We start from the raw sequence: 23,350 nt of genomic DNA, 5'->3' as shown, positions 1-23,350 counted from the left end.
CAACCTACTTTGATGTGACTAGAATTAAGATATCATTTTACTATAGATCCTAAGACATTTTCTACAAAGCATTTTGTCACACTGCTTCCTACTGCCAGAAAAGATTTGGTGCTACTTGAGCATGGTCAACTTGACACACTCAAACTTTCAATAAATATATTTGACAGTACTAACGAAAAGTTCATATGGCATCTGGCTTCAACCATGTGAAGGCTGGGAATCCCATTATGGCAAGATGAGGTTCTGGATTTGCTGGACAGACTGGTGGGGACTGGTAGGGTAGGGCTCATTCATTTTAAGTAAGTACTGTGAGGAGATGTCCATCTCCTGCTACTAACTGTAAAAGGAACTTAAACTGTAATCTTAAAGCTTCTTCAGGTGAGAAGCCACTTGAAGCCACTGGGTTCAAAATGTGAGCAACAGCTTTGCCCTTTTACCAATGTCTTTGTGGCTTCTGCTGTTGGAAATGAGCAGCAAAGGAGGGAACATCTACACTGCCAGAGACCTTTCCTTTTCTCTGTATTGCAGAATGTGGATTCCAGCCCAAAATATATCAAGAGATTTGGTCTGAAATCAGGAAACACAATTTATCCAGCACACAGAAAGTAGAAAATCAAAGAGAAATTTGACTCTTTTAGTTGTCACTTAAGGACAGAATTTTTTTTCTCTCCACTGTCTTCAGCTATGTCCAGCAAACAAATATTTCCTACTTTTTTTTTTTTTTCCACATTGCTTCTTCATTATCAGATGGTATCAGTGTTATGTCTGCTAGCTGCTTAACCTTGAATATTGAGAAAACTAAAGTCCATGATAACACTGAAATTAAAAAGTGAAGCAACCTTAAAAACTGACTCTGGTGAAGCTGAGAACTGGGGGCAAAGCCATTCCTGGACAAAGCTGCTACAGGATCAAGGCCTTATTTATTGAAATGTGTGTTTGTATCCACAGTTACTGCGTGCCAGTCTTCAGTGCTCACCTTCCTTGTGTTGTCTAGACACAATTGTTGTGAGAGAACAAACCTAGGTTGTGAGCCAGAGCTCATACTGTTGAAAAGAAGCCAGAGATCCAGGTGGACTTTATGTCATGTGACTGGAAGCTATTTTTATCTCTGTCTTTTGGAGAAGGAAAAAAAAAAAAAAAAAAGCTTCATGTAGGACTTTAAAGGCTTTAATTGACAGTGGAAGGGAAACAATACATTTAAAGGTTACTGTAATTATATCTACTTACTTTTTTATTCCATAAACAACATTTTGTTAACTTTCCAAATTATGCAATGTTGCTTTGACCTATTTTTTTAGATGCTTGAAAGGATAATAAAGAATTTGAAAGGCAGTAATTTGGGACTTAAAGTTTGAACCTTCAATGGTTTTATTTTTAGTACATAATGTAAAGGATCCTTAAAGAAGGGAAAAGAAGGTAAACCTAGGTCAGGAATGAATAAGTGTTGTCTCAGGAAAGGCAACAAGCTCTTTTGTTTCAATTGGTTGCTCATCTTTTATTTTTCAAGCTACGTTATTGCATTTTCAAATGGATCATCATGCAATATCATTTACAGTGTGACCAGCAAAAGCTGTTATTAGTGCTAGAATTAGTAGGATTTTATAACTCCTTCAGATCTAGACAATAAGCGTAACAATGGCAGCATACATGTAACAAAGACACCAAGTTAACAAAACATGAAATAATTACTTTACATTGTATTTTCAAGGCTGTCTGACTTTCTTCTCTGAGCTTGTATTACCATCCTAAAGATTATCTGGATATTCTTCTGCTAGGCACTTGAGAAATATTTGGGATTCAGGAGACACAAGACATGCTGAAGTTCTTGGAAACTATGTGTCAGCCTCAGTAGCTCTAAATGGAAAAGAAGGCTGCAGAGAAATCTGACCAACACCAAGCAACTGTTCTGAAGAATGCAGCTTAAGGTTTTCAAAGCAAAGTCAGTCTGCTCATGCATGCAGCTGTACTGGAGCAGAGAAAAGACCTCTACAGCAAGAAGCATTCCTGCTTCATCAATTCTGCATGAAAGATTTCCCTTCATAATATGGAGAAATCGAAAAGTTATTCGATCTAATTGACCTTAAAGAACAACCAATAGGTATGAAGATTTACTAGCTGATAATTACAGCTTTGCATTTATGAGATTTAGGTTTCCAGCCAGAGAGTCTGAGAATGACAGAAAATTAGTAATAGGGTGTCATGGTTTTATAATTTTGTTATCGATATTCCACGTTATAACATCATGTAAAGCATAGGTAATTAAAGAGTTAATACTCCAGTTCCATGGAGTGACAACTTTCCAGATACCTGGTTCTCAGAAGAGAAGAAGAACTACATATGCCACGGGACCTCACGTTCAGAGAGGAAGATAAGCCATGGGAGGAAGTCATGGGATCTCACTCTCTGCCTCTCTTTTGCTCGCTGCCTGGCAGCGTATGGATGTGCTCCCCAGCCCTGCGCCTTCAGTTCAAAGTAGGCTTTTCAGTTTCAGACACTCTCTCTCTCATTTTATTTGATTAATTAGCCTCAATTTCAATTATACTGTATTATATTGTGTTATCTTGCATTCTGATATCATATTTAGTAAAATTAAGTTTTCCTCCTTAGATCATTGCCGCTGTTCTGTTTTTGGGCCCAGCTTCCTATCCTTCCCCTTTTCCCTTCCCATTTTTGGGCCAGAGGGCCCATGGGCCTGCTGTCCCCTGTCACAGGCAAAGATTGATCTGGATAAGTCCATGACACAGGGCTACTCCATGAGTTCAGAGAACCAGGGTACAAGTCCTTATCTGAAGCTGTGTTAGGAAGAAGTGAGCTTCAGAAGTGACATCAAAATGAGGATGTCTTCCTGAGGTGTAGCTTTTATTGTAGCATCATTTTACCCTAATGACATAAAACGTAAAATAATGGTTTTATTTAAAAGCAAAACTGTTTGTTACACTTTTATTCTATACTATATGTTATTTTTTTACTATATGCCAAGAATTTTATTTTAATCGTACTAATTACAGGAGGCATAGGTTGTTCTGCCCGTAGAGGAGGGCTATCCAAGATTTCCCAGAATAAAATTCTTTTTTATTAAGGTGTGTATGTTACATCCAGCCTTAAAGTGGAGAGAGATGTCAGAATAAGAGTTAACGCTGCATGCTTAAATTTTCTCCTTCCCCCTTGTTTTTAGATATTACATCATGCTCTTCAAATACATTATCATAAACCTCTTTTTCTGAATTTTAGTTGCTTAGTGAGGTGGACTTTAATCCAAGATACTTGTTTAAGAATTTGGTTGAGAGGAGAGAACAAGCTGGGCTACAAGAAGAGTAAGAATCAGTTTCATAACTGAAGACTATGAAATTGCTGCTGTGTAGTACCACACTCCACCACTGTACAAGCTTGTCAGAAAAAGACATTAATAGATAACTTGAGTTTACTGATTTTTCTTATCCTATCATGGAATCTAGATTCAACCCTGTCGTTCCAAGATGTGCAGTATCACACTGCAGGTTTGGGGAACATGTAGCTGGTCACCTTGATCCAACCTGACATCTACTCCCTCCTCCCCCTCTCCTCTAAGCTCTTGTCAGAAACCCAGACCTTTCAAAAGAGTTTTTAGTAGATACAAAGTGGAAATCTGAGTACGTTTAGACTAACTAAGTCTACGCTAATTTATATGAGAAAATTCCCATGGGTTTGTTTTAAGATTATGTTGTTGAAACTGGCTTCTTCCCATTATTTCCACACCCAGACATGACAACAAATCTGCTGAGTCCCACGGCTTTGACATCTTGCATAAAGAATTCAGGGTCAATAGGATGGAGGATATGGCTGTGTTAACTCAGGCCCATTTCTTGACAAAGTTTTGGCTACAGAACTGAGTTTTCCACTCCTTTCATCTAGCTGATACAAAGAAAAAATATGGCAAAGATGACTGATGTTCTAGGTAGGGCACAAGCATCGACTGTCATATATAAAGATGAAATAGTCTCAGAGCAAAAGGCAATGTAAATTATTTGTGCAAATTATATTCAACATAAGGTGGATATATAAACTGCAGTGGTAATTGACATGAGAAGAGTGGTGATAATTCACCACTTCACAAAAGCATATCATACTTTAGACTGCTGTCTAGATAAATCTGTGCTTAAAAGAGATACTTCTGTAATCTCTTTGGAAGTACATCACCTAAACTGAGTAATATCAGTTAGAGTTACAAATATGAGCTCTTCTTATCTATAACTTGAGGTCAGTAGCAGATGTTACAAATTCATATAGATGCATGCCCAAAGAGAAGGATTTATTTATTTATTTAAATGGCAGAAATCTGTTAGCTATTCCTGCCTGATCTGCAACAGCTGAGCAATCTTTCAGTGCCATGAGGAGATTGAAAACTTGGCTCATATCTAGCATGGACAAGCTTGCCTTAATCACATTGCTCTTTTACATGTGCACAAGGACATCAACATTGACAGTGCTACAGTAAAGCAGCCATTTGCTGAAAACAACTGTCAACATTGTCAAGTTTTTTGGAACCTTTTATAATGTGATTTCTGTGACAAAGCTTGTATAATTCTGTTTATCAGCTGCAGTAACAATTTTCTCTAAGGGGGAGATGGATTTTCTATTAGCAGCTCCTGCTTGACACTCTAAAGCAAATTAATTAGAGAACATTACAAAGTAAATGAACTGCAACAGTCAGAACTTTTAGTCCGTGTAAAACAATTTTGAGAGTTTTCACAGGAAGTTTCAAAAACTCATGTATAAATTTTATTTTTCCATTCAAAAGTCAGGCTTCTTACAAAAATGTCATGCATTTTTTCTTACCAGCACATACTAATGTTGCCATTCTGTCTGTAAGTATGTTTGAAAAAAAGAATTAAAATTACATTGTGTGTTAAATGATACAAGAGATTTCTTTTTTTTTTCTTTATCAGCCAACATGAAAGACTCAGTACAGTCGTGAAGTAGGCAAAAAGCAAAATAAACACGGTAAAATGCTTCAGAGCCTGGGATAGAAATAGTGCTGAAAATTAGGTGAGCCCAGACTTAGGATTGGTGCCTCATTTACATGTGTACCTCCTATTGCTCATGCTCAGCTCCTCCAGCACATCCTAGCTCTGTCAACCAGCATCTGACATATTTCAAGTTATGGGACCACTAACACTGCAAGTGACTCCTGGCATCCTCGGCACCACAACACTTTCAGTTTATCATATTCTGCTCTTATTCCTTCCTAGGCTTCAGCATTTTGCAAAACTATAAAATGCAATGGTACTGAACAGTCAGCATTTTGTTAATCTGAATGTCAATTACGTTTTCTCCAACCAAATTTAACTCCACAGGTTTAGCTAATTCTTAATCCCTCTGGTCTGTTTTACAGAAGTGCTATTTTTCCCACCTACCCATTCGTACTGATGAATTATGAAATGAATTGTAAAGGAGAACTGGGCACATTTGCTTGAACAAATCCCATCTCACATCTCAGGTACATTTTGGGGAAAGGTCTGAATTTACTTCTGTGGGTCTCTTCAGACATTAATGTTGGAAGACCTACTTGGGCCCTTAAACAATCCTCTAATAACAAGCTTTCCCTTGATCATCTTAAATCATATTTTCTAAGAATACCTTTTATACACCAGCTGCAGCCCTGCTGACTATCTGAGCAATTACAATTGATTTTTCTAACACAGCCTTGCAATGCCTGGGAGATAACTCAGCGTAAGCTGTACAATTACTCGTATTTATCTTGAATTAAAGAGAGAAGGAGGGAGAGAAGGACTCTGGGCACAGTACACATGAAGCCCAGGGAGTTTCATAGTTCCCAGAAGGAGCTGGAGTACACTGTCAAAGTGAATGGTGTCTCACAATTAATTTGGTTGGTGGCCAGGGGCTACAAATAATTCTCTTGCCCATGGCCAGGGTTACTCAGCTGTATAATAACGATGAAAGCCCCAGCTTCTGCAAGGCTCAGAGTTGCAGAGAATAATTTTGCCAAGGACGGGTTGTATGGGATTGTATAGGTGTTGCTCTGGGCTTGTAATATAATGCATTTCTAATTCTTTCTAAAGTTTAGAAAGAATAAAATGGTTAATCTTCATGATGACAAAAGGAAGCCGGAAAATAAAGTGACACACTTGAATGAACTGTGAGGAAATAAAGTGCACAACATGTGATAATGCCATGACTCTGTGTTACTGCGCATTTCTGGGCTGAAAAGATACGGCTTGATGGGTAATTTGTCACGCTGTGCAATACAGAACAACAGTAAAGAGACTTCAGACAGAAGAAAATTACACAAATAGTAGGGTGGAAAGGTATAATTGAAGATGGCAAAAGACTGAAAGAAAGACATTTAAAATTACTGTACTGACCTACTAAATGCACTTGGGCGTGGAATCCCGGCCTCACAAGAAGAGGCATTAAATGACTGCAGGCTGTGATACTGCTACAGGATAATGCCAATCTTAAAGAGATCTCAGAGGATAAAATAGCATTCAGTGAAAACTGAAAAATAATTCAGAACCTGCCTTGGTGCACGTGCATAGCCCGAGCAAGGAGTGAATTTACAATGGGAGAAGTTATCTGTGGCCAAGCTGGTACTTCTACCTATGCTACAGTCCTCCTGCAGTAGTGGGACACTGCGGGGCATAGAAAAAGTGAGAAAACCTGCTGACAAATAATTTAAGGTATTTCTATAGATATATAACAACATCCAGAATTCACTCACCTTCTCAATAGGTGGATTTATGGCACCAAAGCTTCATTTTCTTCTTGTGAACAGCATGAGGGAGGCACCATCGTTTGCCGCTGGTGTAAGTGGTGTTCACATCTATAGAAACCCCAGTGAGCCAAATACTGGCTGCTGATTCAGCTGGTTTGTTCTCTTGCCACTGAAAATCCCCAAAGACATCAAAAGACTTGTACTCACCAAGGTTTCCTCTGTTCTAGGTGTCCTGTCTAGATGTTGCTCAGATTCTGGATCCTCACGAAAACCTCCTGAGTTCAACTCTGTGCTATTGCCCTAGGTCACAAAATCTCATGCTGTGGATAGAATAGAAGATCTGCAAATAAAATTCCTCTTTTTTCTGTACTTTTCCTTATGCTCTCCTAGCACTTTGGTGGAAGTGTACCAGAGGAAACAGGCGGAGATCTTATTTTTTCTTAAGATACACTATTTACTGGACTCAGATGCGGTGAACGAATATTCACAGGCAACACTATGATAAGGCTACTGAAGATTCCAATAAGGTCCATCGCTGACCACCCCAAGCATCTGTCAGTATAAAATGTTGTCATTGCTTGCTGGTTTTCCTTACGTTCAGTGAAACATTCCTATATAACACAAAAATTAACATCACCAGCACATCAATAACATTGTTTGAGGAGGCTCTTAAATTGTACTTTTGTATCTGTGTGCTCTCTCATTCAAGAGAAATTGCAGAATCTCTTTCTCCCCCCAGGTTTACCTGATATATTAGTGAGTGATTCTGGAATAAGCTTCCCAAGGTATTCTTGTTGTGGGCACAGCATACTCACACATCAGGGAAAGCACTGCAGGCTAGTGCATGGCTAATCTAACAGTTCGCAAAATTTCTGAAGCACCCACTCTGCATGAAACCTCAACTAAAGAAAGGCAGAGCAGCTGCAAAATGAGGCACTCTCATTGCAGAGATACACTAAACCATTTTGCTACTGTACAAACATTTTGACCATAAAAATAAATGATCTAAATTGTGAAACTGTAGCTAGCTTGCTGTCAAGTTAAATAAACAATGAAGCAGCCCAGAGACTCCAACAGCAATTGTTGCTCCACGACCGAAGGCTTTTCAAAAGGCCACTTCTAGTGCATTTAAGTACTAAATAAAGAGAATATTTTAGTAAAATAAGTTTCTGTGTTTGTTTATCACACACCATTTGGTAATATTCAGGGCTCTGTGTGATTCTGTGGCTATTAAATTTGCCAGAGAATCCACCCACTGCTGCAGACACACGCTGCAGGATGCAGACTGTCATTTTTAAAATTAAAATAGGGTGGTTTTTTTTGTTAGGTTGTTTTTTGTTTTTTTGTTTTTTGTTTTGCATTGAGGGTTTTTTCCTTTTTCTTTTTTCCCCCATTTAGTGGCACAGAAAATCTTCCAGATGTTAACTGAAAATAAAGTCAAACAGAGACGCATGTCCAAGTGTGCAGGCAGCCTAACACAATGGCTCTAATATGCAAGAATTACTCCCTTTAATTGTTAATTAAAGTAGAAAACTTGACAGACATTATTTAAGTGGTCAGTGATGCTAAGTATTTCACAGCTGCTTGTTATCCTAACCTCTGCTTCACAGACCAATTTCTACTCTTTCCACATCAAATAAACTCTAGTTTCCCCATACTTGCTTCCCAACTTATTCCCCCATACCTGCTCCTCAACCCCCTTACTGCTCACAGCTCTTGATACCAATATTATATCCTTGGTACCAACGCTGCATCCACCAAAAAAAACAGAGTATTAAGTCTGGCATGAAATCAGTATGAGGCAATGTGCAATACAATGCTGCACAAGGAAGAATTCATCACCTTGTTTTTGTAAAGACTTCCATTTTTCTAATTTACTTGAAGTAGTGTCTGAATCCTCAATCTTTTTTTCAAGAGAAAACTGTAGCAGAATGTAGGTCAAGAGTTTTGCAGAATGAGATAGGGCCTTAAATAAAGCATATCATAGTATGCCAGCCGTAAGTAACAGTTCTATTCAAGCCCATATGTAAAATAGTTATGCTGAGGTCATGTATCTTATGCATTTCAAAACCTGCATGCTTTATTGACATTTCCCAGACTAAAGTAGATGAATACGAAAGTAAAATAAGATCCAGGACCTCAGCTGCTGTAAATTAGTGTCTGTTTAATGGGAACGATGCCAGTTGTGTTGGCTGAGGATTGCTGCGTGGAAAATGACTCGGAAAATATAGATGGAATTGTGTATGTTTCCTGTTAATAATCTTACATTCAAACACAAAGAAATGAGAAGCTGTCTCCTTTCCCCAAATTTCTTTGAGGTTTACTTCTCAGCCAGCTATGAAAATCACCATAGATCAGTCAGGGGCATTGTATTGTTTCCTGAATTAGGACACAGATTCATACTTCTCTGCCTCAAGAAAGAAGCTGGGAATGAGAGAGGGAGCTGCCACAGAGCATCCCTTCCCTTGACCAGGTAAAGTCCTAGTACTATTCACCTGGCACAGCTGTATAAGCAGGTATGCTCCAAGTCTGATTTATGAAGCCATAGCTTTAGGAAGAAACCTTGGACAACTGTCTCTAAGAATATCTTATAACTAAGATATTCTAAGATTAATTAAAAAAAATTAATAATCATAAATTCCTCTTCACATCTAGGACTGAAGAGTACATGTTCACTGTAAAGTCGTCCTTCATGCCAGCTTGAATACCAGAAAACTAATTCAAATAATTGACAAAAGTAGTAAGAATACATTAATGGTCCCAGAACAGCTCCATTTTCAGTTGGAGATTTTCTTTTCTGTTATTTGCTTTTTCCATCCTCCCCTCCAGAAGCAAGATTTAATTTGAACAAATCTATCACAGTACTTACATATATGTATATACATGAGATTAAGAACTTCTTCTATACGAGGTTAGTAAAAATTCATTCAAGACAGCTTAATAAAAACACAGAAGTTGGGTTCATTTCCACAATTTTAACTATGTTAGTGGGCCAAATAGTGATATTTTACTCTTACCATAGTGATGCCACGTCCAATACTATTAGTATTACTTTTAAAAAGGATGACAGCTACGCCTAACTACATGGTCAGAATTTAATCTCATGGCTTGGGCTGCCTTAAGATGACAGAATCACCTAGTAATGTATTTATATCAACCTGTAAATTCTCCTTCTGAAATGTTAGCACCTACAAAGCATATTCTGCAGCCTGAGGTTTTAGTCTCAGGTTTATTTTCCCAACAGTGTTCCAACTCCATTTTTCAAGCAACTATACTTACGGCCTTTGCACAGACCATCTACAGAAGGAAGCTAAACTGAATTTACTTATTTCCCAAAGAGGATAAAGAGGATAACCTATTACATTTTATAACCTGTGATCTCAGGGACAGAGAGCAGAGCACTGAAGCCCCTATAGCTATGGTTATATTTCTTTGGGAGATCCAGGTTTGTATTTGCACAACCACATTGGTCAAATCTGTCACTCTATCCTCCCCAAATCATGTGGATCAGGAGTAGATGGGAGCAGACCAAATTTGTTTTTGATGACTTTCCTCTCACCCTAGTGCCCCTCATTGATCTATACTACGAGTTACATCAAGTGAGGCAAAAAAAAAAACAAAAAAAAAACCTGTCAACTAGAAACAGGATGCCCACTTCAGGCATGCTGATCATCTCAATGTTACAGCCAAAAATTCCCTCCAGAATTTTTTTTTTCACCTCAACTAATGTGTTGGGAAATGATGGAATAGCTGGTGCTGGCTGTCCTCTGTACATCTCAGTTTTTCACCTTGCCAATGCCTACATGTTGTTGATAAAGCTCCCTCTGGCTTCATAGAGCTGTGCAATATATACATATACAGCTATGCTATATCATCAACAGGCATCTAATTTTGTCATAACTTAATGACAGGTAAGAGTTTCAGACATATATAAAACAATATGAAGTGAGTGAGCCCTCTTTAACAAACGTACCATTCCTGTATCACCACATCCAAAAAAAAAACAACAACCAAAAAAGCATATATAGCACCAAAGCCATTGTATCTTCTCTAAAGTCTCTATATACATTCTCTACTGCATTTCTATGAGAACACTTGAAAGACAAGTATGTCTTTCGTTTACACTTGTGAGCTCAATCTAAGCTCACCTCCAAACAAATAGTTTCCTAGGAATAAATGACCTAGCCTTATACATTTTGTGACCCATGCGACTGCAACGTTGATAGAAGGATACAGGGGGAAGTCAGGACCCTGACTGCACTGAGACTTTGATGTCCCTGATCCTGACTCCCCACAGCTGAGGCCTGAACCCATGCCCAGGCCAAAGAATGAAGGAGCTTCATTCAAGCTCAGCCATGGCCTTCCTTGCCGTGACCTGTGTTTTAAGTGTAGTGGTCTCAAATCCTGCATATGTCTTTTGTATGGATAGTAGATCTTTGCTGTGAGTAGATGTCTGCTGGATGACCCCCCACTCCCCTTCCGTTGCATGTTGCTTTTTTGTTCCTGGCTGGAACAGTGAGCCATGCCTTGTCTCCAGCTCTATTTCTGGCCATATATCCTACTGTTCCTGATTGTATTCACTGGGTAGATCTGACTGATCACTCCACAAGGACTCTGTCACAGCCCCTGCTCTGCCTGCTTTAACTGGGTATACTGCAGGACCATGCCCTAGTTGATGAGAGCCAGTACTGGGGTCACCTTCCACTCTTGACTTGTCTCCTCATTGTGAAACAGCAGTTTCCTGACAAAAGCAAGAACTTGTCTGCTCAGAAAAACTGCTAGGTGAGTTTCCCTGCTGTCTCCTTGCAAGTGCCAGAAAACAAAGGTTTCTCTGGGAAACAAAGGCATCTCCAAGGAAATAGGAGCTGGCATGCCCAACCTATAGATGTGTGCTAGTGGGGCTGTCACTCTTAATGTTGAGCTCATGCTAAATTCACCTCTTTTCATGTACATTTTACTTGGAACATCTGCTTTATTTCTTCCTCACTTCTTTTTCTCCTGACAAAATGCAAATAGGAGTATTACACAGATCTCTGCTAAAGTTATTAACCGTTTGCTGTGAAACAGCAAAGCTATTCAGAGTTGGAGATGTAATGAGCTAAAAACAATAACAGCCTTTTCCATGACACTGGGAGAAAAGCTTCTTTTGTAATCAGTTATCGCAAGCCTCAGCTGAACTCTTCAGATCACTTCCTTATATTAATACATGTTTGGTATGAAGGAAGAAGCCATATTCTAATGGAAGGGAAGAATTAACGTTTCCAGGTTTCTCCTGCTAATTCTCAACTGCAAAATAGAAGGGGGAAAAGAAAAAAGAAAAAAAAAAAAGAAAAAAAAAGCAAGCAAGAAAGATTGACTAGTACTGCATTACCAGATAATAACACTCAAAACTAAGTAATCCCAAAACGTAACAATGTCATCTAAATGCCATCTAAAGAACAAGCACTGAGTTACAGGGGCTAAGGGCAACCTATCTCTCTCTAGTTAACTATAGTCTTCATCCATATGACATTCCCCAGAATCTAATTAGAACAGACCAATATGTACTTATCTCCTCAGAAAAATAGAAGTGTTAATGGTCAATCAATACTAAAAATGTATTTGTCCAAAGTCATCAAATCAGCAAGTGAGATGATTGTACCAAGCACCCTATGTTTTCATTTTACATCTTATCTAATGTTTTTAAACTGTTGTAAATACTACTATAATCATTCCAGCTTCATGGCAGCTGATGTGCTATACATATTTGAGAGGGTGGTATCAATTAGCTGTTATCTATAATGCCATGTCTGCAATTACTACTACTTCCCAACTTATCATTAATGCATTTGACAGGGTTTTTCCAATGTAACATTTATTTAGAGGTTAATCAAAATTCCTAAGATTGCCATTTATTATAATCTGATTTTAGATAATTGTCGAAATCAGTGGCTCTTAGAGGCAGCAGATTTGTTTCAGTCTAAATGAATATGGTAATATTAATGCCAAAAAACAACAGAGGATCAGAATTACATTTTGTATGCATGTAAATGGCTACTGCACAACCTAGTTCTTCAGAACGTAGGAATTCCATTTGAATTCTTATCTGTCTACTAGTTGGAAAATCAGACAATGCTTCCAGTAGTGCTAAGAGCTGGGAATGTGGGACAAAGAAAGAAATTCAACATGAGGCGAGTTTCCTGTATCATACCATTAAAAAAAGTGCAGAGACAAAAAAACCACGTATGTGTACACGGCCCCAAAAGCAATGCCTCTTATTTATTTCCATGGAGACTACATCAAGTACAAAAAGCACAATAAAACTACCTGATAAAGCAAGTTCTCCACTACAAAACACTTTTTCCAACATCAGCACCACTATTTGCCAATCTGTGTGGATACTCTGATGATATCCACTGTTTGGTCTCCATAAGCATTCAGCAAACACCTTCCTTTGGTGGGAAGGTTCAACCTCTACTGTTGTATCACCAACATCTGCCTCCGACACTGTGAACAAACATCATAAAATAGGAAGCGTGTCTTTTGGAGCAGCCCCAGTATATACGATCTTCTTTATTAGGATTTGAGACTGAGCAGAAAAGGAGGAGAAAAGGAGGCTGGACTAGATGATGTTCTAGGTCCTTTCCAACCTTGTATTCTATACTCTGAGTAGTGGGCACCTGCTGGCATATCTGCCTCTATACAGGGCAGAACATACAGAGCTTACTCTACACCTTAGTAAGCCCTCAGATTCTGTAATAAAAGAATGTCCAGTGCTTAAAATACCAGAAATATAACAATTAGTTGCCATGCAGTTCCAAGTTGGCTCTATGCAAACAAGCATGCCAGCAACTTTTAATCACTTCCTCCTACTCTTCAGGGCCAGGTTCCCAGCTGAACTCTCAAACAAGCATCCATGACCTGGTATTTTATTGGCAAATTCATCTTTGCAGATATGCTATTTGGGCAAGCAGCAGGTACCTTCTACACACTATCCACAGTTAACTTCTTCCACTAAAATCCGTACATGTTAGAGACTCTCAGTTAAACAACTGTAAATTTTTGGTTGGTTGGTTAGTTGAACGTATGTAATCTGGAATACTACTCCTATTTTAATTTAAGTAAGTGCTGAATCATTACAGAAAATCCAAGATAAAGAATGTATCCCAAAAGAATAACCTTAAATCTTAATGGTTGAAAACTGGCAACTTACAAACAATTAAAAAATTTCAACATCAGAAACCTAATGTTTATAGCTGTTAACAGTGTATAGCTGTTGTACCAGATCCACCTAGAATAATATATAATTTTCAAATCAGCTATTCACATAGTATGAAGGGCTTAAAACAGGGAAGAGGCCCATTTTCTTATTTACTGGTATGCATCTATCACTGACATCAGGGCAGATGTAAAACAAACTCCCTGCTTATTGAAAACAACACATTTATAAAACTGGAGCTTGCAGGACAACAGTTAAGTGCAAAAAAAAAAAAAAAAGTTTGCAAGAATTGGAGTTAAATAATTTTACATGAAATTGGGAATGCTTAGCAAACTCCTTGAGCCCGCCAATCTTTTCCAATGTTTATTCTAAATATTCCTTTTTAAATAATTAACTTGACAATACACCATATTGCTAATGTTTTAGTTCTAAAAGCTTGTAACATTTTGAGATTTTGGGTTTTGCTTTTAGATACTATGAATCATTCTCTATCATATATATACATCAATTCCTGGGCAACTATACTGGCAACTAATATGCAAAACGGTTATACAAAGCAGCAAATCAGTTTGTAATAAATTGTACTTTGGCAGAGAGGTTCACCATTAATTTATTACTTTAAAATAAAGTATACTCAGTCTCCTCATTTGGAGCAGACATTCCTAGCTATGTTCTCTCTTCTGTCTGTTGAAACAACCCCAGAGCACACTTAAATTAATGGCATTATACATACTTCCATTCCTACAGGCTGCAACTGCTCATACTTTTATTCCTGCAGTGCAAAGACACAGATCAATCTGTATGTATCCCAGAATGACTTTTGTCGGTTTGTTTCTTTAAATCAGATAAAATCTATTAGGATAAAGGTATTGTTGTGAAGTTATGTATTTGTACTTTCTGTAACAGGCTTTCTTATTTAATCAGCCTGTCATTTAATACTTGTATGTGAAAATGATGTGAAAGAAGTGGTGCTACGCATTGCACTGGACTGCATAGAGGCTACTTTACATGAAATGTCAAGTTTGGGCCCTATCACATCATCTCATCACTCATGTTTTTATACTTTACATATTACATTACACAAGCACACTGGCTACACAGTATTCCTGCACATGTCAAAGATTACTTCTTTTTCCTACAACAGTAACATCTCACCACATACTTTCTTGTAAATCTTTTAAAGATTTGGAGGTTAGAGAATTTATTGTGCTTGTATAGATATATAGGTAAGCATGCAGTTACTTTAGGCACTTACTTTAGTATTTTAGTATAACTGCAAACTCACAAAGTCATATTCTTCTCTCTCGTTCTGTCTGCCTTTTCCCACTAATGCCTTTAATTTTCCATTTAAAAAGTTTCTTCAGTTTTAGCACATACAAAACAGATTTTGCTTCTGCAATACTGTATACATATCACTTTGGCTACAGTTCTGACATGTTTAAACCCTGTCCCTTCCTTTCTACTCCTTCCCCAACTCCTATTAATTACTCCCTTCTCTTTCTTATGGACCTACGTGTTTTTTTAACTTTGTGTCCTTTCATTTGCAACTAGTTTCCCCAATAAACTTCTTCTATTTTATCAAAACTTGGCTCCCTCCCACTGATAAAATCCACTTCAATGAATAGATATCTCACCTCATCTACCACAACTTGCCCTACAGCTGTCTCAAAACTGTTCAGAATGCTGCTGCTGAATCAGAATGCTGCTGCTGAAGCTACTTCTCTACACCTCTACTGCCTAGGTGTCTCTCAATCTACTTACCCTTTAGGTACACAATCCCAGCTCCTCTTTCATATTAGGAAAACGTATATAACACTGCCCCTCCTGCTTGCCAAATATATGTTTGCATTCCTTCTTTCAGACACTGTGCAACAATACACAGAAGGCCACGTTCAACTTCGCCTACAAATGTTTAGTTGTTGGCTTAGTTATGCATATCTGAGCACATCTGAACTGGGGATTTAACATTTTATCACATTTCTGCTGTAACTGACTACTTACCTACTGGCAACTGTCTGTTCTTACCAGGGAAAACAGTTTCTATATTTTCAGCTTTCTCATCCTCTTTTTAAGCCCAAATTTAAGCCATCATAATTGCATAGAAGTTCCTTACATGTAGCTACTTTCTTATTCAGTCGTTTTCATCTGTGTATATTTCAAGCATAAAAGGTTCACAATTTGGGGCCTGTTTCACTGTGATGTCTCCAAACTAAGAGGTAGTACTCGGAGAATAGCTTGTCTGTGTTTTAGCCTGCTGATAATTTTTAAAAGCCTTCAAACTCATTCCTCTTTTCTTTCTACAGCTATACTCTCCACACCTTTGCTGTAAACCTCAGCATTTTCCTGCTTTTTACCCTGCATATTAATTAGTATTGCTTATATTTAATCTATATATGCATACTATGCAATAAGCTTTTATGCTTGTGAAGTACCATGTAAATTGATGGTGCTGTAGAAGTGCACTGTAGCAAACTAAAGTAGTAATAATAAGTTGGGCATATGATGATGATCTAGAGTTGTATAATATGCCCATTATCATACGATCTGTGCAGTTTTGTCATAGCTTTTTAGCACCTGAAAAACTGAATATAGGCCAAATGTTGTATCTCTATTTTACGTGATGGAGAAGGGAGACAGATTTTATCTGCAATATGCTCAGGCTGACTTTCTAGCATTTTGGAAGTGATTCTTTAACAAATGCTAGAAAGAAAAAAAAAAAAAAAAAAAAAGACATCTTGGATTAAAAAGCTAAAAATCATAAAGCTGAGAACATATTACTTAGATGAAGATTTATGTGCCTAAGTGGTAACACTATCATTTTTCCTCATCCTTTTCTTTCCTCTTTCCTTCCAAACTGTAGCTAGAATAATTCAGAATTTTGCCCATTTCACATGGCAAGAGGGCAAATAACAATTTCTATGTAGCAGAGTCAAGTCCAGCCTATACCGTATTTTGCAGTCAGCTCAACAATCCCTAAAGTATGTAACTGAAATTTTATTTCTTCAGAATGATGAACAAGGTCAGATCTTCCCTGTCCATGTCAGACTGAATTTGCAGAGGTCTGAGCCAAGACTAGTCTCTGTCCCTGCTTTCCTAGTAAGTACTCCAGCAACCTTAACTGTATAGCAAGGACAGACACAGGACAGAAGGAAAATGCACAGATCTGTCATATGTGTTGTATCCTTCCCCTGAGGTTGAAAGTTCACTTCTCTGGTATGCTTCTTGGCTCAGGGAAAAAGTTTCTAAGGGCAACTGTAATCTTAGTTCTCATGCAGCAATCTAGATTGCAGGACAAATCGAGCATCCTACAGACATTACTCACGGAAGGCTTCACAGAAAGTCAAGCACATTTAATTGCTTAACAATGCTTAAAATATTTACATTTTAGTAAACGTATATACATAAATGTGTAAGACTGATATAGAGAATCTAGCAAGTGAAATGGCAGCAACTTTCATCAGATAGTGAAGTTTTACTCAGAATTCCTACAGCGACTGTTCCAGCCTAATCAGCAGAGAGATCATTTGTGCCATCTGCACTCAGCAGGTACTGGATTGTCAAGACAAGGTGTCAAATAAAAACAGTAACAAGAGTAAATGAAAATAATATGCAGAACATAAAACTTAACAAACTAAGACTCTAAAGCAGTTGGGTTTCAATGAGAACTACTGGATCTTTTTAGACATAAATGTGTTTTTCTGATAGCACTCATAATTAGCAAGGCATCTCAGTATTACAACTTGGCCAAGGTGGAAAAAATATTTTCCATCAATAAAATTACAAGAGGATCTGAAAAACTGCATAGAGAATTTTAACTGATAGTCAATAATAATCACATGTTCATACTTGGTAAGCCAAACTACATTAAAAGTAGGCATTAGTTGTACCAGTTAATAGGTGGAACTCACAGTGTTTTGAAATTGAGACAAGGCAACCTTGCAATAACTACATCTGATCTGCAGTGGATTTTCACTGCATGAAAATATGGAGACAGAAGAATACACATTTCTATTAGTTACTTGGCTTCATATTTTAACTAAGTTGTAGGGCAGACATACCACAATAGGAAAACTATTATCTTCTATTTTAATTATTTCCATGCTAAAGCGTCTCCTTTATTTTCAGTCTTCAGATCAGGATTCAAGTTGATCATTAAGCTCTTGCTTTCTACTAAACAGCACATAGGTGGGTATAGCTGTTTCCAAATGAAAATGCAATCTTTTTTCTTATTAATTTTTCTACTATTTCCTCTTCAAACAGATAAATAGTATAGTTTAGTACAATTAGCACAACACTTAAGTCTGAAGGTAATGTAAACTATAGTTTTTCAAACATTATTGAATCACCCAAAAATTCAGAATTCTCTTCCATTCGGCCTTTGTGAATGTTGTTTTTAATCTAAGAATAAGAGCTGATGGGAGGCTTGAAATGAAACTATCAAATATGATGAAAACATGAGAGCTTTATTATGACAGATACAAAAACCAAGAACCTGTTCCCCTCACCAACCTTCTGCGAAGTACCTCCTGTATAATTACTAAATAAAAACACTTATTCAGTACTCAACTTTTAAACCCTGAATAAGAGAAGTACATATTGAAAGAGAGGTACTTAAAATGTTTCCATGGAGACAGGATGATGCCAATCAGGCCCATGTTTTTATCTGAAAGGGTGCCCCTGCAGAGATATACAACCTGGTGAGTGGTTGTTTATACAAGTAAGTAAATGGGAACCTTGTTTATTTTACAGAGAGCTCCTGACCCACATTTTTTCTCATCACTTTTATAGAAAAAACACTTTGGTCCCTTTAAACAGTATATCGTAGTAAAAACACAGTTTTGAATTTTTTCGCTGAAGTTGTTTGAGTTTATGACATGGTTTGCAAGCAGAACATAGAATACCTAGGTATGCTAATACCACTCCTGACAAGCCTAGGTTGACAGGTGTTTTTTTTTGAATCTCCGTGATAAGGCACACTGATGCAAATTACATCTTTCTATTTAAGTCACCAGAAGCCACTTCTACAAAAAAAAAAAAAAAAAAGAGAGAGAGAAAAAGCAAGGGGCAGATATAAATGATAAATACCCTTACCTTAATCCAATAAGGACAAGAAGACCAAGTTTAGATGGCTTTACTCTCGGAAGACTCTCCATCTACTTTAGCTCCCATTTTGAAAAGCGGTTGGTTCCTAGATTCCCATTGCATAAGTACTATGAACATGTAATTTTGACATCCAGTCTCTCAACACTGCATGCTTTCTAATTTTGGGACTGAGATTAATACCTCCTATTTCAGAGGTTTTAGTCTTCTAATATTTCTTTGGATAAAAAAGCACAATGAGTTAGTGAAAAGAAAGGCAATCAACTTTAATACTTAACACAGTTTAATAACCTGAATTGAAATATGTGTATGCTGCATTTCCATTAAAAAAAGTTTCCTTCCAGCCACAATTAAAAGAACAAAACCCCGTCTTGTTCAGAGATTATTCTTGGAATGTAATTTTAACATCTATGTAAAGGAGGAAAGTTTTGTGCCATGTGAAAGCAATCTGGCCTTTTTTCTTCTCAAAGAACCAATTCCTGGATAAGATGACTGATTTGATATTTTCCATTTGAACTTGTAGCGTACTTTGAAGGGGGACAGCAATGCTGTGTTCATTTGCCAGCACTGACAAAGGTCTGCTTGTCAGTGATACCTTTTACAGCTAAATTTACTTGCGAGTGACAGAAGCAGGTGCACCTTGGCCTGCCAGACACTTGTGCGCCCGCATCACGCAGCCTACAGGTCAACAACCAAAGGAGAAAAAGCCCAGGGCTGCTGAGGAGAGGGTGAGTGAGGCAAACACAACCCAAACTGGGGGGTTTCTCTTCAAAGCCAGCTGGTCTGGCTTTATTCTACAGGAATTTTTTTACCTGCCGGTTTGATCAACAAAGCCCTCAGCAGGTGCTGACGGGTACAACTTCCTGGAGAAGCAGAAGAAGGGCACTGGTGAGTTTTAATAGAGAAAACGATTAAAAATGATTTAAAATCTTTACAGCCGTTCTACTTGCTGCAGCACAGGGTGATTCAGCTAGCTCTAGGCTTGTGGCTCAAAAAGCTTTCTTCAGGAGAAAGCAGATAAGCTCTGTGGCATGCCTCACATTTTGTTTGATTTAGTGCTTGATTTTAGATTCTGTTGCCAAGAAAAGTTTCTTGAAAGTAACTGGATATTTATAATCTATTTATTTTAAATTGTTTCTATAAATCTGAATGGGAAAAGCATGCAGCTTTCCATACAGGAAGCCAGGAGCTACAGTACTGGTGTTCTGCCTTTACTCCCTAATCTACCTCCTTTAAAATAAAGGAGTTTCCTTCCCAAATAAATAAGTATTGTTGTATTGTTGTTTGTAGACAGTTCCCAGTATCTGGAACTGTTATTCCAGAGTCTTATAAACTACTTCTGAATATCTACATAAGATTACTTTGTAACTGATCAGGACTAAATTTAGGAATATTTAGAACCTTCTATGAAACTCAGTAATCAAGGAATTATCACCAAAAAAAAAAAAATATATCTTTTGTTAAAATGAAAAGGTAAATTACAAAATGATCTGTGTAATACTACCGTTTGACTTAATGCTTTTTAATGATACCATGAATTTACAAAATGTTATTTGCTTTAAAAATCACAAGTTATGCATGCATATGCTTTAATTTGTGTAAGAACTGGGAAGCTACAAGAAGGGAAGAAAAGGGAAAAAGATTTACTCTCCTAGTAAGATTTCAATTAATGTGAAAATGTGACCACATGTTAAAATAAATATTTTGGAGGGGAGAAAAGCATTTTTATTATGATTTCTATTTCAAGAGCTCATTCTTTAAAATTTGTTTCACAGTATTCATTATAAATTGTTTTGTTAAATTGAAAACATTTATATAAGCAAGTAAACAGACAGAAAACTTGATCATATGAATCTTTTTGAGTAAACCAATTCCATATTCACAATTCACACGAATATCATAGAAGACATTAAGGGGGAAAGAAAGGAATTGTACATCAACTTACAGTTATACTATTTCTGTAGTGGATATTCCCTCATACATCAAAATAATGATTAATCAGCAAAAGGCAGACTAAGATTAGACTGGATAATAATATCTGAGGCCCTTTTAAACATTCCTGATTTGTGGGCTTTTTTCAGCTAGGATGCTTGATGTGGGACCAGCAAGGTTGACAGGGAACTCCAGTCTCAGTAGAGGTACTTCAGGCCTTATGGACATTCTCTTCATTTTGGGAGACAGAAAAAGAACAGTAGAATGTATTGTATGAAAACTACCACACCTTTGCTTGCCACAGAGACATCCTACTCTATGTTAAAATAAAAGACAAATAAAATAAAACATTACTAGTTGAAGTATCTTTATATTTAAACCTTTAAATAATCACATTGCTTTCTTGGATGAAGTAGGAAACATAAAACAAAACAAAAACAAAACAGAATATAACAAAAAATTAAAATAAAAGATGTGAGGCTGCCACCAAATTAAACAATGCTTGTAAAAAACTGCTCTTTCATGCATAACATTTGTAATGTAGAAACAAATCCCCTAAACAGCCATTACAACCACGAACTTCTAAGTAGGAAGTCTTTAAACACTAAGGGCAGTTCCTAGAGTTATGTAGACACTGTACCTGCTACTAGCAAAAACTCATAGCCTACGCTACACAGCCTTTACTTGTGTAAACTGCAATCTTGCCATCAGTTTACTGCGTTGATTTTAAAGGCTCAGAAACAGCAATCACAGTAACAAACTCCCAAATAATTTCAAGAAATTACTAGCAAGTTACTCTACATTGCACTGTGTTTGGGGGAAAAAGGTATTTTATACCAGTATAGAATACTTTACTCTACTACTTGTTAATATTGCAAAGAGGAGAGATTACATATTATGTAATTTATGCAACTAAATTTATATTCATGCCCTTTATTGCTATTTTTTCTTTTTATTTTTCTCATTGTCAGGCAAAAGCACATTAAATGAAGTTCTAATATATTTCTATTGTTAATATGAAATACAGAGAATCTAAAAAAAAAAAAAAAGAAAAAAACTCCTTTAATTTACTGAAGCTTTACGATCTTTCATGTAGAAGCAAAATCAGCCCTAAAATATGCACTTATTTCCATACCAGCTCATCCCTATTAACTAAGAGATCAACATCCTGTCTGTTCCCAGGACCTGTTTGGTTGTCTATTTTGTAAACTATGGCAGTTTATTTTGCAACTATCTTTTTAACTTCTTTATTTTGAAAAGCTACAACCTAGCTCAGTCTTCAACCACATGTTTGTCTTTTCCTACAAATGCAAGATTCAGCGTCAGGAAGACATCCATATTAGTTATTCCACAGAGCATGTAAATATAAAATGAAGTTTAACCACAAAGCTGCGCAAAAAAAATCACTATTTAGTGACTCTATGTTGTCTTCCTCAATTCAAGGCTTTTCATACAGCACTGAACAGTATTTTCAAAGTCCTATTCTCATTTCACTTACACTGGTAAAAACTGGAAACTTTCCACTGAAGGCAATGAAGTTGCATTTAAAAGCTGGATAGAAGAAATGAGAAGGAAAATGCAGGCTGATTAGCCTTAATAACTACCTCACGAATACACTGCTAAAATGTTCAAATTTTCTGTTTTATATTTCTGTTATAAACTTGGGTATGTAAAGAGTGTATATACATATATATGCACTTTGAGCTTATAGCAATTTTCTTGTTGGTATTGGACAAAATCTAATTCTACAAAATACATACAATCTTTTTGTGGGCTTTAATTAATGCAGTCTTTTGCTCAAAAATCCATTACTTATTGTTCTGACTACCATCCCCCTGAAAATCAAAGAACCAGAAACATGTTAGGGAGCAGCAGAGATTGGAATTCTCTTCCTTGTCACTCTGCAAGAAGCACAGGCAGCCGCTGCCTCCCCTGGCTGCTTCATGAACTCATGATGCTATAGTGGCTTGCAGACTGACTGCTCCACAGCCATTATCCCCCCACTATAGTTTCTGTAGATGTGCGGAAGGCCCTGGCATCTCCCCGCCACTCCCCACCACTACTCACAGCTCCTCCCTGCTATCCCATTTCAAAAATGTTGCCGCACAGTACAGTTCACCCTAATCAAGGTATTGCAGACTGCACTGGCAACCCATCACTTGCAGATACAGATACACAGGCTGTTAACTAAGTGTCTTTTTCAGAATAATCACTAACAGTTTATTGCACGGTAAATCACCTTTTGTTCCTTTGAAAACAGCAAGCATTATGGACTGAGTTCAGGAAGTACGATTGAAGAAAATTTAAAAGAAGACACAAGCACAATGCATTCTGTATGCAACTCTCAACACACTGCATTCCACATCAACTTCAATAAGTACAGCTTAGAAAAGATAAGCATATAGATT

At 37.2% G+C, this 23,350-nt stretch overlaps 2 protein-coding genes across 8 annotated transcripts in view; one reads left to right on the top strand and one right to left on the bottom strand.

The window, feature by feature from the left end:
- LOC109364058 (uncharacterized) overlaps positions 1–23,350 on the bottom strand; it is a 75,529-nt gene that overhangs the window by 45,719 nt on the left and 6,460 nt on the right. Inside the window, exon 2 of one of the 6 annotated variants that reach the window (XR_014880673.1) lies at positions 6,920–7,323. The exons of 4 other annotated variants lie outside the window; for them this stretch is intronic. The gene's annotated coding sequence lies outside the window, so the exon portion shown is untranslated. The remainder of the gene's footprint in view (positions 1–6,919; positions 7,324–23,350) is intronic. One more of the 6 variants, XR_014880674.1, reaches the window with a different exon arrangement.
- Positions 19,726–23,350, top strand: part of MEF2C (myocyte enhancer factor 2C) — a 134,294-nt gene continuing 130,669 nt past the window's right edge. For both annotated transcript variants that reach the window (XM_085214329.1, XM_085214327.1), the window contains exon 1: positions 19,726–19,898. The gene's annotated coding sequence lies outside the window, so the exon portion shown is untranslated. The remainder of the gene's footprint in view (positions 19,899–23,350) is intronic.

This window comes from Meleagris gallopavo, chromosome Z (genome assembly GCF_905368555.1).
Source record: "Meleagris gallopavo chromosome Z, MGAL_WU_HG_1.1, whole genome shotgun sequence".
Lineage (NCBI taxonomy): Eukaryota > Metazoa > Chordata > Aves > Galliformes > Phasianidae > Meleagris > Meleagris gallopavo.
This window is presented reverse-complemented; position numbering and strand designations above follow the sequence as displayed.